Source organism: Pinus tabuliformis, chromosome 3_1 (genome assembly GCF_031772625.1).
Source record: "Pinus tabuliformis cultivar Carrire ecotype Pingquan chromosome 3_1, CPIR1, whole genome shotgun sequence".
Taxonomy (NCBI): Eukaryota; Viridiplantae; Streptophyta; class Pinopsida; order Pinales; family Pinaceae; genus Pinus; species Pinus tabuliformis.
In genome coordinates, this window is record NC_142301.1 from 734,379,661 (window position 1) to 734,394,059 (window position 14,399).

Below are 14,399 nucleotides of genomic sequence, written 5' to 3' on the forward strand. Positions count from 1 at the left end.
AAACTACAAAAAGGCTTTATGCGCTGCGGAAACACTTCAAAATTATTTCATAAGCTACGAAATAACCTAAAGAGCTTTGTGACACATAGTAGCTTTTGAACAAAACTGACACATGGCTATGAGACGGGGATGAATGAGAATGACCGGTGATGAATGAGAATACATAGTTGACTCAAGACTCTAAAAACAAAAATCAAACTTAGACTAGCACCGAATTCTTTTACCATCAAACTAATGTGAGCGGTTTTGAAATTAGAATTCTTAAGTGATAACAACCTGTATTTCACTCTACTAGCTTGCCCATTGAACACTCCTTTTAATGATATAATCCAAATTTTGTTGCCCTTCTTTGAATCCATAGACCAATAGCCAGAGACATCATTCTATCCATCTGCTTAAGGATTCCACCATCCAAATTTCAATACAAATCCAAAACCCCCCTAAACTTTAAGAACTAGCCTAAAATCCCAGCAAACAAAGCTAAAACATATAAAGAGATCCCTCTCTAAGTCATAGGTTGGCTAGAGCCTATACTTAAAAGATTGGTTTGTGGTTACCTCGGTCTTTTCCTTCTTCTGATAACTTCTAGGGAAAATTTTTGAGTGATAACATAGTGGTGACTCCACTAGGGACAACCCTCAGTCCTAATAAATCTTTAAGAAATTTTTAATTCTGTATTTAGAGCCTCTTAAAGTAATTTATTAGAAGTTATTTCTTACGAAAAGAAAACAATTTAAAAAAAATCTGAAATTCCGGCTTTGAGGAAAACTCATTATATTAGTGTCAACCCAAATCCAAACCCTCCCCTAGTATTTGATAATCCCAACCTGATTTCATGAAAATCCAAAACAGAAGAAAGTTCAGCTAGTCACACACCTTTAGTTAAAGCTAATTCATGCCCTGATGAATGGTTTTTTTTAGAAGATCTTCCCTTTGATGAGCAATTCAATTTTTCATTATTTAGATCAACGTCTGAAAGTGAAATTTCTGACACTGTCATAGATCCAAAGTTTACTGTAGACCTTGAAGTCCAAAAATCCAACAAATCAATTGATGAGTACCTTCTAAATTCACCACAATCATCCTTTAGTACTGCCAAGATCCTTGAGCTTTTTGAAAAATTGCCCACTACTCTTAGTTCACCATTATTCCCTTCAACATCTGAAGCCCATTCCCCACCAGCATTCATACCCTCACTCCCTTACCAACCTATCATATCCCAGGTACCACCTACTGGTCCTAGTTCATCCTCCACTATTGCATCATCTTCCAGTGCCTCAACCCCACATTTTAGCCCTTCCCAACTTATAGCCATGGCAAATAGATATGCTCCCCTTGTCTTACCTGCTCCACTTGGTGCCATGCCAGTAGACTACCAGAGTAAAATTGTCCAATTTGATGGCATAGGACACTACACTACACAACACCATGTTAATAAAATGACAGACTACTTTGAACTTCATGAAATTGATATTATGGATGTCAAATGAAATTATTTTCCCAGACTTTAGTTGGTGATGTTAGGAAATGGTTTAGATCACTTCCTGATAATAGTATTGATAGTTTAGAAGTATTTCAACAACAATTTTTGAATAGATGGGAAAATAAAAAGAATCCTCTATAGATCCTTTCAGAATATGAAAATATTAGGAGAGGACCCAATGAGACTGTTCAAGATTACTGCACCAGATTTAACAATATATATAATGCAATTCCAGTTAATATTAGACCCCCACTTGACTTAGCTTTGATAAAGTTCCCTTATGGTTTTGACACAGACATGGCATTCCAACTCAGGGAAAGAAACCCCCCAACCCTAGAAGATATGCAAAGTGTAGCAATAAGCGTGGAGGCTAATTTATTAGCTAAAAGAGCTAGAGTTAAGAATGAAAAAAGAGGATCAACTAAAGATGAGCCTTCACCCTCTGACATTAAAATGGATATCTTAGGAAAAGGCATGGAAACGTTAATGGATAGAGTAGAGAACATAGAGAGAAAACCCCAGTAGGATAATCAACAGGCACCTCCAGTTAGAAACCTGAACTTTAGGAAAAACCAAACCAAAACAAAAACACTGGAAAAAATGGACCTACTCAGAATCTTAGACCTCCTTTACAAGAAAATTATGCAGAAACATCCCATCATGAAGACCCATAGCAAGGCACATAGATTAACCTAATGGGATTAGATGATGAAGGTGTTGTTTTTCTGACCCAAGATGATCAGGAATTGCATATGTTGCAGCAATTGCAAATCCAGTCTGGAGATTCATTTGATTATAAACAAGGTTATGATTCTGCCATCTTTGAAGTACATAAGTAGTATAACCTAAGGAGTAAAAATAATTTTGATATCCCTGACCAAACCAAGAAAATAGTGCCAAATCAACCAAAGAAAATCAAAGAAGCCCCGGTTTCTAAAATCCTCCAGATTCTCCCCAGAAAAAACCAGAACTCTTCTGGCCCTACCATTGAAGATATAACCCCTAATCAACCTTCTAATGATCAACCCTCTACTTCAATCCCCCCCAAAAAACTAGTGGACACACCTCAAAATACTAGATTGGAAAATTCACAAAAAGAGGTCCCCAATAAAGTAAAAGAAGACCATCCCATTCAAATCCCTACTGTGAAAACTCAAAACCCTCAAACAGAGAAAGCCCCTTTTCCATTTAATTTGGGAGCAGAGGTAGCTAAGTTAAATATTTCAGTCCCTTTAACAGAATTAATCAAGAATGAAACCTACAAAACACAGATAAACCAGACCCTAAACATTGTTGAAAATGAGGACTCTGTTAACCTATTTGATGACCAACCAGAGCTTATATTTGGTCCAGATGTTAATTGCAAACTACTACAAGGAGGAATACCACCTTTCTACATTAGCCTTGGCATCCATGACAAAACCCTTCATAATGCAATGTTGGATTCTGGGGCCTCCCACAACTTAATTCCAAAATCAGTAATGGAAAAATTGAACCTAGACATTACAAGACCTTACAAGGACTTATTTTCATTTGAATCAAGTCAAGTAAAGTGCCTGGGGTTGATTAAAGACCTTTGTGTTATCTTAGTTCAATATCCTGCCAAGACCATCCTCATGGATATTGTGGTTGTTGATATCCCATCGAAGTTTGGCGCGTTGTTATCCAGGTCATGGGGAGCCAAACTTCAGGGATCTCTACAAGATATTTCATATGCAACAGTTTTTGTTTTTGGACAACCCAATAAGCTGTACTGAGAAACTTTAATGAAATACATGGTGAGTAGCTAGGATCGGCCTCAAAATTTTCCTATCTACTCTGTACATTCAGACATTGATTCTTTTATTTTGTATAAAACTGATGAAACAAAAGAAACTCTTTTAGATAGTGTTGATATAGAACCAAAAGAAATTACAGTTTCAAAACAAGAGGAAATTGTCCAAACTTTAGAACTTTGCACTAAACAAGGTAGTCAAGATGAGGAAAAGTTGGTGGAAACAGATGATTATAATTATGAACATGAGATATTGTGGCATCTTGAGGTTGATGGGCTAGTCAATAAGTTTGGAGCAGGAGTAGGAGTTTGGATATACAATCTATAGAATGATTACTCATAAGGCCATACACACAGACTAAATTTTATATGTACTAACAATATGGCCGAGTATGAAGCACTAATTTTAGGTCTTAAATTAGTTATGAAGCTAGGAGCTATAAGAGTTTCTGTCATGGGAGACTCTGAATTAGTGATAAAACAAAGTAATGTTGTATATATGACCAAAGACCCTAGATTAAGTTGTTACAAAGGAACCATTGTAGAAATACTAAACACTTTCTTAGAAACCAAAGTTGTTCTAATTCCTAGCAAACATAATATGCAGGCTCATAGTTTAGCAATGTTTGCCAGCACCTGCAAGTTACCCTTTCAGCCTAACTATTAGTACACTACTAAAGTAAGGCATAGGCCTGCAATTCCAGATAATTTGAATAACTGGTAAATATTTCTGATGACAAATAAATAAACAACTTTTTTATCTCAGAACAAGAATTTGTAAATAGCAATAAAGACACTGACACATCAATAATCCTGATACTATAGATAAAATAGAAATAAATGAGATAGATGGTGAAGAGATAGATAGATTTCATCCCACTAAATTTACAAAATCAAGTGTATAAAACCTAGAGCAAGTTGAAATTGATGAGATAATTAACAAAGAAACTGAAGTAATCAATCTCAAAGACAATTTCTTGCCTAAAGGATTAACCCCTTTGGAAGACTTGTTTGATTCAAATGATGTTCCTAGAAAGCCTAAAATGGAACCTTTGAAATCTGATATGGAGGAGTGTAATGTTGGCACTGATTAAAATCCAAAATTGATCAAACTTTCTAAATCATTACCTCCCACTGAAAGAGTAAAATACATCGAGTTATTAAAAGAATTTCGCGATGTCTTTGCTTGGAGTTATGAGGACCTCAAGTCCTTTGACACCAGCATAATACAACACACAATCCCTATAAAAGAAAATCAAAAACCTTTCAGACAAAAACTTAGAAGGATAAATCCTGTCCTATTACCTTCAATTGAAAAAGAAATCTAGAGAATGTATGATGCTAAGATAATTGCACCAATTAGATTTTCTGATTGGGTTTCGAACTTGGTACCAACTAGGAAGAAAAATGGCGAGATCAGACTCTGTGTGGACCTTAGAAACCTCAACAAAGTATCCCTTAAAGACAATTACCCTCTCCCCAAAATGGACCATATTTTGCAAAGGGTAGTTGGATCAACCAGGATCTCATTATTGGATGGGTTTTCGGGTTACAATCAAATCTTAGTTCATCCTGATGATCAAGCCAAGACTGCATTCACTACTCCTTGGGGCACATTCATGTATGTGAAAATTCCTTTTGGACTAATGAATGTAGGAGCCACTTTCCAAAGGGATATGGATATAGCCTTTTCCAAAGAAATTCATGATTTCCTTGTAATATATCTAGATGACATTACTGTATTTTCAAAATTTGATTGCCAACATTTGGATCATTTAAGGCAGGTTTTTATTAAATGCGGGAAATATGGAATTTCTTTAAACCCCAAGAGGTCTTTGTTTTGGTTAGAAGAAGGAAAGTTACTAGGTCATATAATTTCAAAAGATGGTATCCGAATAAACCCTACAAGAATAGAAGCCTTCTTACAGATACAACATCCAAGGAACATCAGAGAATTACAAGCTTTCTTAGGGAAAATTAACTTTCTTAGAAGATTTATTTCTAATCTAGAAAAATTAATTAGATCACTGAACAATATGTTGATAAAAGATTCGACCATAAAATGGACTGTTGAGGCTAAAAAATCCTTTGAAGACATTAAACTAGCCTTAACTAAAACACCAGTTTTGATCAGTCCAAAATTTGACAGAGATTTGATCTTATTCTCCTTTGCTTCTGAGCACACAATTGCTACAGTTTTATTGCAGAAAAATGAATAGGGCTATGAATGACATATTGCTTTCTTTAGCAAGGCCCTGAGAGATGCCCCCTTAAAATATGACATAATGGAAAAACAAGTTTTTTCTTTGGTCAAAGGTATCAAGGACTTTAGAGTATACATTTTATATTCTTATATAGTAGGCTATGTTCCCAATTCAATAGTCAAAGACATCCTAACTTAGGGTGGTCCAAATGGAAAGAGGGGAAAATGGATTGCTACTATCTTATAATATGACATAGAAATCAAACCAACTAAGTTAATAAAGGGCGAAGGTTTAGCCAAGCTCATGGCTGAATCAAATTGTCAGGCCCTGGATATAAACTTTATTTCACAAATAGATAATGAATAGGAGATGGCAACTCCACTAATCAGCCAGGCCTTTATTGAATCACCATGGTATGCTGATATCATTTATGTTTTACAAAATTTACAAGCTCCTCCTAGATTATCTAAGACCAAAAGTAGATTTTTGAAGATGAAGTCCTTAAAATTTTGTATATTATACAATGCTTTGTTTTGGAGGAATCATGAAGGTATTGTTCTCAACTGTTTATTAAAAGATGAATCTGGCAAAGTATTACAAGAGTTTCATGCAGGTGGCTGTGGAGGACACCTTTACTAGAAAACCATAGCTGATAAAATTCTTAGAGCCGGTTTCTACTGGCCTACCTTGTTTTCTGATGTAAAGAAATATGTGACCTCCTGTCACAAATGTCAATTTTTTTAGGGAAAGAAAAAGCTTTTACGTTACCCCTCAAGCCAATATCTACTGAAACACCTTTCCAAAAATGGGGTCTAGACTTCATTGGTGAAATTCACCCACCCTCCTCTTCCCAACACAAATGGATCCTCACTGCCACAAACTACTTCACAAAATGGATAGAGGTTATACCTTTAAGTCAAGCCACTGACATTGTTATCATAACATTCCTTGAAAATAACATTATGTCACGATTTGAATGTCCAACTAAGCACATTACTGATAATGCAGCAGCGTTTAAATCCAAAAGAATGATAGAGTTCTGCAACAAGTACCATATAACCCTGGGTCATTCCATAGCCTATTATCCTCAAGGAAATGGACTGGCAGAGTCCTCAAACAAAAGCCTGGTGAACATCATAAAAAAGTTGTTGGAGGACAATAAGAAAACATGGAATAAAAAGCTAGTTAATGCCTTATGGGCAAATAGACTAACCACTAAGAAATCGAATGGTACTTCTCCCTACCAGCTAGTTTATGGAATGGAATTTTTTTTTCCATCTTCCTTGGGTACACCAGTGATGAAGTTGCTTCAAGAAATGCAATTTTAACAAAATAGTATCCAAAGGAGAATCAACCAAACCATTCACCTTCAACAAACCAGGGAGGAAGTTTATATTAGGTCTCAAGTTGTGCAAGAAAGGATTAAGAAGATTTTTGATAAGAGAACCAAGGTTGAAGATTTCTACCTTGGTGACAAAGTACTCAAGCGGGATTCAAGGAGGGAACACAAAGGTAAACATGGGAAATTTGATTTCCTATGGAAAGGCTCATATGTCATTTATGCTTTCAGAGGTAATAATGCTTTCTTCCTAGGAGAAATGGATGGTACAGAAGTAGAAGGTGGACTAGTGAATGGTCGAATGCTCAAACACTATTTTGAACCTAAGTACTGATTTTTACTTTCCATTGTACATGTTAGAGCCTAGATTGACCTTAGGCTAAAGGGAGGCAATCCTAGGATAACCACAAACCAAGCTTAACCTGGTAGCTAGCCCTACCAGGTTGGGAGAGAGCTCTCTCCTTGTGAATCTCAATCAAGATGACTGGATCAGATATGGATTTTAGGCTAGGTATAATAGCTCTAGGGTTTTTTGGTTGATTTTGATGGTTTTGTCGCTAGATCAAATTGAGCAGACAGCTTTGGGTCTAGGAAATCAAGTCAGGAATGCAGGTTGTTCTATGGGGCGAGGTAGATAGGTGTTTTAACACTTGAAATTGAGTGATATGGTAGGTCTAAGATATTGAGGAGCTGAGGAGGGCATGCAAATATCATGAGTCCTCTTCAAATAGTAGAAAATATCAAAACTAAATGGATTCCCAAGGCAGAGCACTGTAACCAATGTATTCTACCTATCTATCTTGATTTCATTTAGTCAGAAGAATGAATTAGATTTTGGCACACATAACACATGAGAAAAAATAATGACAAAAGAAGAAACTATGCAAAGACTCTTTACCACAAGTATCCCATAAAAATAGTTGCAAATCCTGGTTTATTTCCTTGCCAATCTGCTGATAAATGTGTACAATGTAGCTCAGAGCATCCAAGACAGTCCAACCTTTGCTAATGACTAAAAAGATATATAATATAGACATAAAAACCACTTATGCTAGCCATCAGGGGTCGAATCCAAGGGACAAGGAACTGTTACAACCATTTCCAAACAAGGAATAGGAATATAGGCAGTGGAACAACTTGCCTTTAAAAGCATGGAAACGGATTCATTGACCCCAAAACCACCTCAAAATGATGAATCTACCCTCTAAGATAATTTCACAATTACATTTACATAGCATAGCATTAATTACAATTATAAATTCATCCATGAAGAGAGAAAAGTCAATTTGCAGAGAAACTAGGCGAAAACTGGATTTTTGGGCAAAATGGCTCTATGTGTAGCGCCACTGGCCAGGTGCGTAGCGCCGCTTCACAGCCACTTGTGGAGGACTTCCCCTTAACCAAATTGCACCCAAGATAGCTCATTGCAAAAGGTCTTCATGTCTAGTTTCTGGAACATCTTGAATTTTTTCATTTGGATGTCATCTGCCCCCTCAAAAGTGAAATCTCCCAAGGCTACTTCTGTGTGTCCAAAAAGAGGCAAAGAGGTCATTTTTTGATAGTTTTTTGACCTTTTAGTGACCAAGTTTTGCTCCAAAGTTGCTGAGATTTTTTGGGTTTTATTTTCTCATCATGTTGAATCTAGATATGTAAGCCATTTCTTCAAAAAGTTCTCCACTGAAAAGTGTAGTACCGATGGCGCTACGCACCTAGTGCAATTTTCTGTGTTGGAAAATTTCCAAATTTCAAAATGACAAAAAATTATCAAAACTTGCCCAGATTTGGCACAAGGCACCACCATTAGTTGCTTTGATGGGATAGTGAGGCTTCAGCGAATATTTTCAACTTGTATTACTCCTTTTTTCTCCTTAAGGCCTTCCTCAACCTAGCCTTAAGCTTCCTCATTCTTATATTGCAGATCCTGTTACGAGTCATGTAGTGACAGGCCATGTGGCGAATAATCTTCTTGTCCCTGTTTTCCTTCTCAAACAGCCCCTCAAGATGTATATTAACCCTCTCAAGCCAAGTTTCCCAGTCATTCTTGATCTCTTTTTCAATTGAAGTCAGCTTGACCTTTGCCTTCTTAGCCTTTTTCCTGTTCTCCTTGATCATTTGCAACTCCATGAGGACTTGCTTATCGCTCAATTGTTTGTTTTCTTGCTCTAGATATTTGATGACCCACTTAGCCCTCTCTAAGTTATCAGAAAAAGCTTGTATCTTAGCCTCTTGTTCTTTAATGATCATGTCTTTGGCAGTTTTTGGATCTTGAGCTTCTAAGTCAATGACATCAACTCCTTGTGTCTCCTCATGATCAACAAGATCAAAATATCTTTCTTGCTCTTCTCCAAGATCCTTCTTATCCATCTTTTTCTTGCCTTTAACGTTTCCTTTGCTTTGCTTCTCCACCTGTACCTGTTTAGCTAAAGAAGAAGGCAAAGCCCCTTCCACTCCTTGTGGAGATAGCATTTGCCTGTAGCCTGATGATGAAGGTGAGACCCCTTCCACACCTTGTGGAGATAATACTCGCCTGGCAGCTGCAAAAAGTTTCCTAGTGCCTCTCCCATATGTCACAAACACTGGCACTCCAACATTTTCAGTCTCTTTGACCTTTTCATGTCCTGAAGGTCCACCTTCTTCATGAGGAAATGATGAAAAGATTTGAGGGCCTTTGAAACTATCATGAGAATTGAAAGACTCCCATCACATGTTAACAAGGTTTAGCTAATGTAGAACAATGATTTTAATCAAAGAGAAGTGGTAAATGCTAGTCAACTGCTGGGGATATGGTTTCTTCTTTACAAAAAGTGCCATCTTCTCAATGTTTCTGAACATGAAGTAAGGGATATTCATCATCCTTACTCTAGTAAAATGCATCAGCAGTCTAATGTGGTAAGCATACAATCGGGAGAACCTACCTTCACAAGTAAAGTACTTGATGATGATCTTCATCAATGGAGCAAACCTGTCTTCCAAGAACTTAAAGGGGAATACTCTCTTGAGTTTGTCTTTGTACCTAGCCTTGATGTAAGGCTCATAGTACTCCCTGTCAATATCCTGACCTTTGTTCCACTTTTCACCCACATCTAGAATACCTGTAGCCTCTGAAATAACAACTGGTGACAAAGTGAATGTAACTCCAGCAAGGTTTACTTCATTTTTGTCCAAATGTGTCACAAACAACCTTGCTAATTCATGATTAAATTTAACCCTTTCCACCATATCACAAAAACCAAAAATGATTGGTGTTTAAAACAAGAAATGGCAAATGGGTAGTGTTATCACCCCAAGAAACTCACTTAGGTTGTATTTCAGCGATGCTCAGGAACATTAAAAATTTAACAGTTTTGTTGGATAAGATGATGGATAAATGGAGATATGCTGCACATTTAATCCAGATAACCACTCCTACTATGACTATTCCCAGACATGGGTGAATACCCCCAAACTACAAGGCTTTCAACTACCAACTACTCACAGTCTAAGGTAAAGGTGATTATCAAGAAGACAAATTACACCAGCAGATACACAGGACCCTCTGATGGCCAGCTGCAACCAGGTAGAAGATCTATAGAACTATTGTTTAATAAACGGACAGGATGACAGCTCCCTGATGTTAAACAACAGCAATCTGCAAGCAATTTTAATGAACCACTAAATTATAATACAGAGGTGGGATGACAGCCCCTATGATATTAAACATTCACAGCACATCAAATAAATGCAAGCAGGCACAACCTAGAAAAAGAAAGAGAAGTGGAAAGTGAGCAGGTGACAACAAAAGAAGCTTGTATTAGTTGAAAATACAGACCAAAAGCTGCAGGTATCAAATTATTTACAGTCTCCAGAAGTTAAAGTCAACAACAAAAATCTCATTCATCGAACACTCATCAATCCCACTACATCGGTTTTTTCAGTATATATGGTGTATCATTACACAATCTCCCTGTTAGCTATGCGTGGAGGAGCCCATAAATGGTCACCAACCACAGTTATATTCAGGAGTGGGCCTCTGGTACAAATCTGGTTGTGCTGTAAATGGATTTGACCCCTCTGTTGCTCTGCAGTCCTCCTTTGAGCAGGTGGCATGAAATACCAAAGGAGCCATAACCATTGAATGCACTGATCTGATAAACAGTGTCCTGCTTCCTCCTCGGCCATAATTTTGATTAATGGCAGCTGCTGATTCATTAAAACGGCTCAATCATGACTGTTTGGCTTTAAAACAGTGAAACGTTGCTACACTATTCATTCTCGCCCATCACTGTTTCAACTTTGGCTTTAAAAGGTATCCGTCAACCGTTGATCTGCCCTCAAGAAATCAAACGGTTGAGGTGAATATCGGAAGCCCTTTCCTGACTGTCCTTTACGTCCCGATAGAATGGCTGTTTTGGAAACGTACAGAGGACACGTGGCATAGTTCTATTGCATCGGGCTCGTTTGTACGAAAACCACTTGCTGGGCAAAAGTGGTCCGATAAGGTTGGCAGTTTTCTTTATATTTGAAAACACATAAAACTGATGCAAAACACAGGAAATTTGCTTTTGGCGGACCTGAATCATATATATATTATGTTTTAGAACCCTTTCGGATCTGAAAACACATCGCAATCGTACCCGCCAGGCATCCTTTGCATTTCTTTACATTTCATAATACATAGAAAATGTGCCCAAAACCAATGAAAATGGCTTAGCGCGGACTTGAAATCTTAATAAAAACCATTTATAGTCCCATCGGGTCGCAACATAACTCATGTTAAAGCCCGCCCCTTTGTTATCGCCGATAGCGATATTGCCGCGGACCCGAACATCTTATCAAAGAGGATTACTACCACCGTCGGGTCCGGCCCATTGGGTCGCAAACATAAAAGGCCCATTCTCTATTGAAAATGCCGATAGCGATACGCCGATGCGATATCGGCGATCGCTCATCGGCGATGTATCATGTCGTTGTCGCTGCCTCCCCCGACTTGCAATATGCCGACGCGATCTGGACCATTGATCAGCCAAATCCAACGGCTGAGATTGATGCGGATCCTTAAGCCTGCGCTTTTGATTTTTTACATGGTTTTTGGGGTATTTCCACCTCCCAATAGTGTATTTCTGCCCTCCAAAGGGCTTTCCCCTTACAATTTTTTCGATCGGTGGAAGACTTTTAGCTATAATTTGAGAATTTGAACAACAACCATGGATCCTTTGGCATATTTATAAGTGTAATTACAGCCTTTGAGAGTGTTTGAATCCATTTTTTATGCTTTTGCACAGCAAAGCTAACACTAGCTCCTTCTGGGGATGAGATCCTCCCTGTGAGGTCTCAAGAACCTGCAGATCAATGCCTTTCCAGCAACAAACAAATTAGCCAAAATTCCTAGTGTTCCATTGGGCATGGAGTCTAATACAACTATACTAAAAACTGATAAGAGCACAATATTTACAACTTTTAAGGCCAAAAGACCTTAAATCACATTGTTTTTCAAAAACCGCCCATTAACAGGGCCATCAAAAACCGGTTCTTCTTCCATACTTTTCAGTATGAAGGTATTGTTCCCTTGAATCTATGAAATGATGAAAGGGCCTGTCCAGAAAGCATCAAATTTCCCATGATTGCCTTTCTTTTCTTTAAATGCATCCCATTTCAGAACTAAATCCCAACCTGTAAATTATTCATTTTTGCCTTCTTGTCAAAGACTTCCTTGATCCTTTGCTAATGTGTTGTAGCTTTCTCAATCAACTGCTCTCGGATCTGATATAATTCTATTAAATCAATGATTCTATTGGCCATAACAACTTCTTCTTTCTGCGTTGTTTGGAGCAAATTTGCCACAGGGAAGGTAAGTTGAATTGGAAAAATAGCATCAGTACCATATACCAGCTTGAAAGGAGAGCAGCCTGTAGATCTTTTGATGGTCACTTTGTCTACCCAAAGCGCATATTTGAGCTTGGCATCCCAATTCTTCTTATTTTCCTCTAATAGCTTCTTAATAATCCTGATCGGACTTTTATTAGACGATTCTGCTAGACCATTCCCTTGGGGGTAATAGGAGGTGGAATGAACAAGTTTAATTCCCATTGAATCACACATTTCCACCAACTCTTTTGCCTTGAAGGCTGCTGCATTATCTATTATAAGCTTATGTGGGCAACCAAATCTGCTAAAAATGTTTTCTGATAAGAATTTCATGACCACATTATGATCAGCCTTCCTTGTTGGGATTGCTTCAATCCATTTTGTAAAATAATCAGTGGCAACTAATATCCACCTGTGCTGGCCATTGGAGTGTGGGTTGATTTCACCAATGAAGTCCAATCCCCACTGCTGAAAAGGTCCTTTTGGAATTATTGGCTTTAGGGGCAGGGATTTCAACTACTGCTTACATTCAAATCTTTGGCACCTGTCACAAGATTTAACAAAAGCAAATACATCAGAAAATAAAGAGGGCTAATAGTACCCAGCTCTGAGAATCTTATGGTTTGTAGTTCTCCAATAATGATGTCCTCCACACATGCTATTATGGAATTGCTGCATAACTTCTATTGACTGTTCTTTTTCCAGGCATCTTAAAAGCACTCCAGATGGATCCCTCCAATAAAGCAAGCTATCATTGATGCAATATTTCGTTGCCTTGAGCTTTAACGTTCTTTCTTGACTTTGAGAAAATTATGAAGGAACTTCTAGCTTTAGAAGGAAATTAATTATTGCAGCATACCAGCTACATGAAGCTACGTTCTCGGCCACTGACTCTCCTCTTTTCGATTCAGCTGTTTTATGCTCTTTTATTTGACCATTTTCTGCTACAATGAACAAGAAATCAATGTCCAAAGACCTGCAATTTTCTTCAGCAATTAACTTGGAAAGCCCCTGACCTCTTACCAGCTTGGTGGGCTTCAGCTCTATGTTAAGCTCTATAATTTTTGCAATCCATTTCTCTCTTTTTCCATCAGCATCAGGCTGCGTTAAGACATCCTTTATTGTAGCAGAATGCACATATGCAACTATTTTGGAATTCAAGATGTATACTCTGAAAGCTTTCAAAGATTTGATAAGAGAATAAGCCTGCTTTTCAATAATATCATACCTTAGTTCAACATCCCTCAGATTCTTACTGAAAAAGGCCACCGGATGCTCTTGACCTGCTTCATCTTGCTGCAACAAGACAGCTACAATGGTATCCTTAGAGGCAAATGAAAATAGGTGAAACTCCTTGCTATAGTCAGGGCTTATTAAAGTAGGGGCTTCCATAATAGCCATCTTAATGGACTCAAAAGATTTTCTGGCCGCATCAGCCCACTTTACCTCTGCTCCTTTTTTCAACATGGAGGTTATGTGCTTAACCAGCTCTGCAAAATTAGGAATGAACCTCCTTACAAAGTTAATTTTGCCAAGAAAAGACTGTATGTCTTTCTTTGATCTTGGAAGAGTCAAGGCCTGAATTTCTTTGACTCTTTCTGGGTCAATTTGAACACCTGCAGTAGACACTACATGCCCCAACAGTTTGCCTTCTTCCAAAGAAAATTGGGATTTTTTGGGATTGAGTGAAATTCCAAATTTCCTACACTTTAAAAACACATTTTTTAAATGTTGTAGATGATCATGATGGCTGCA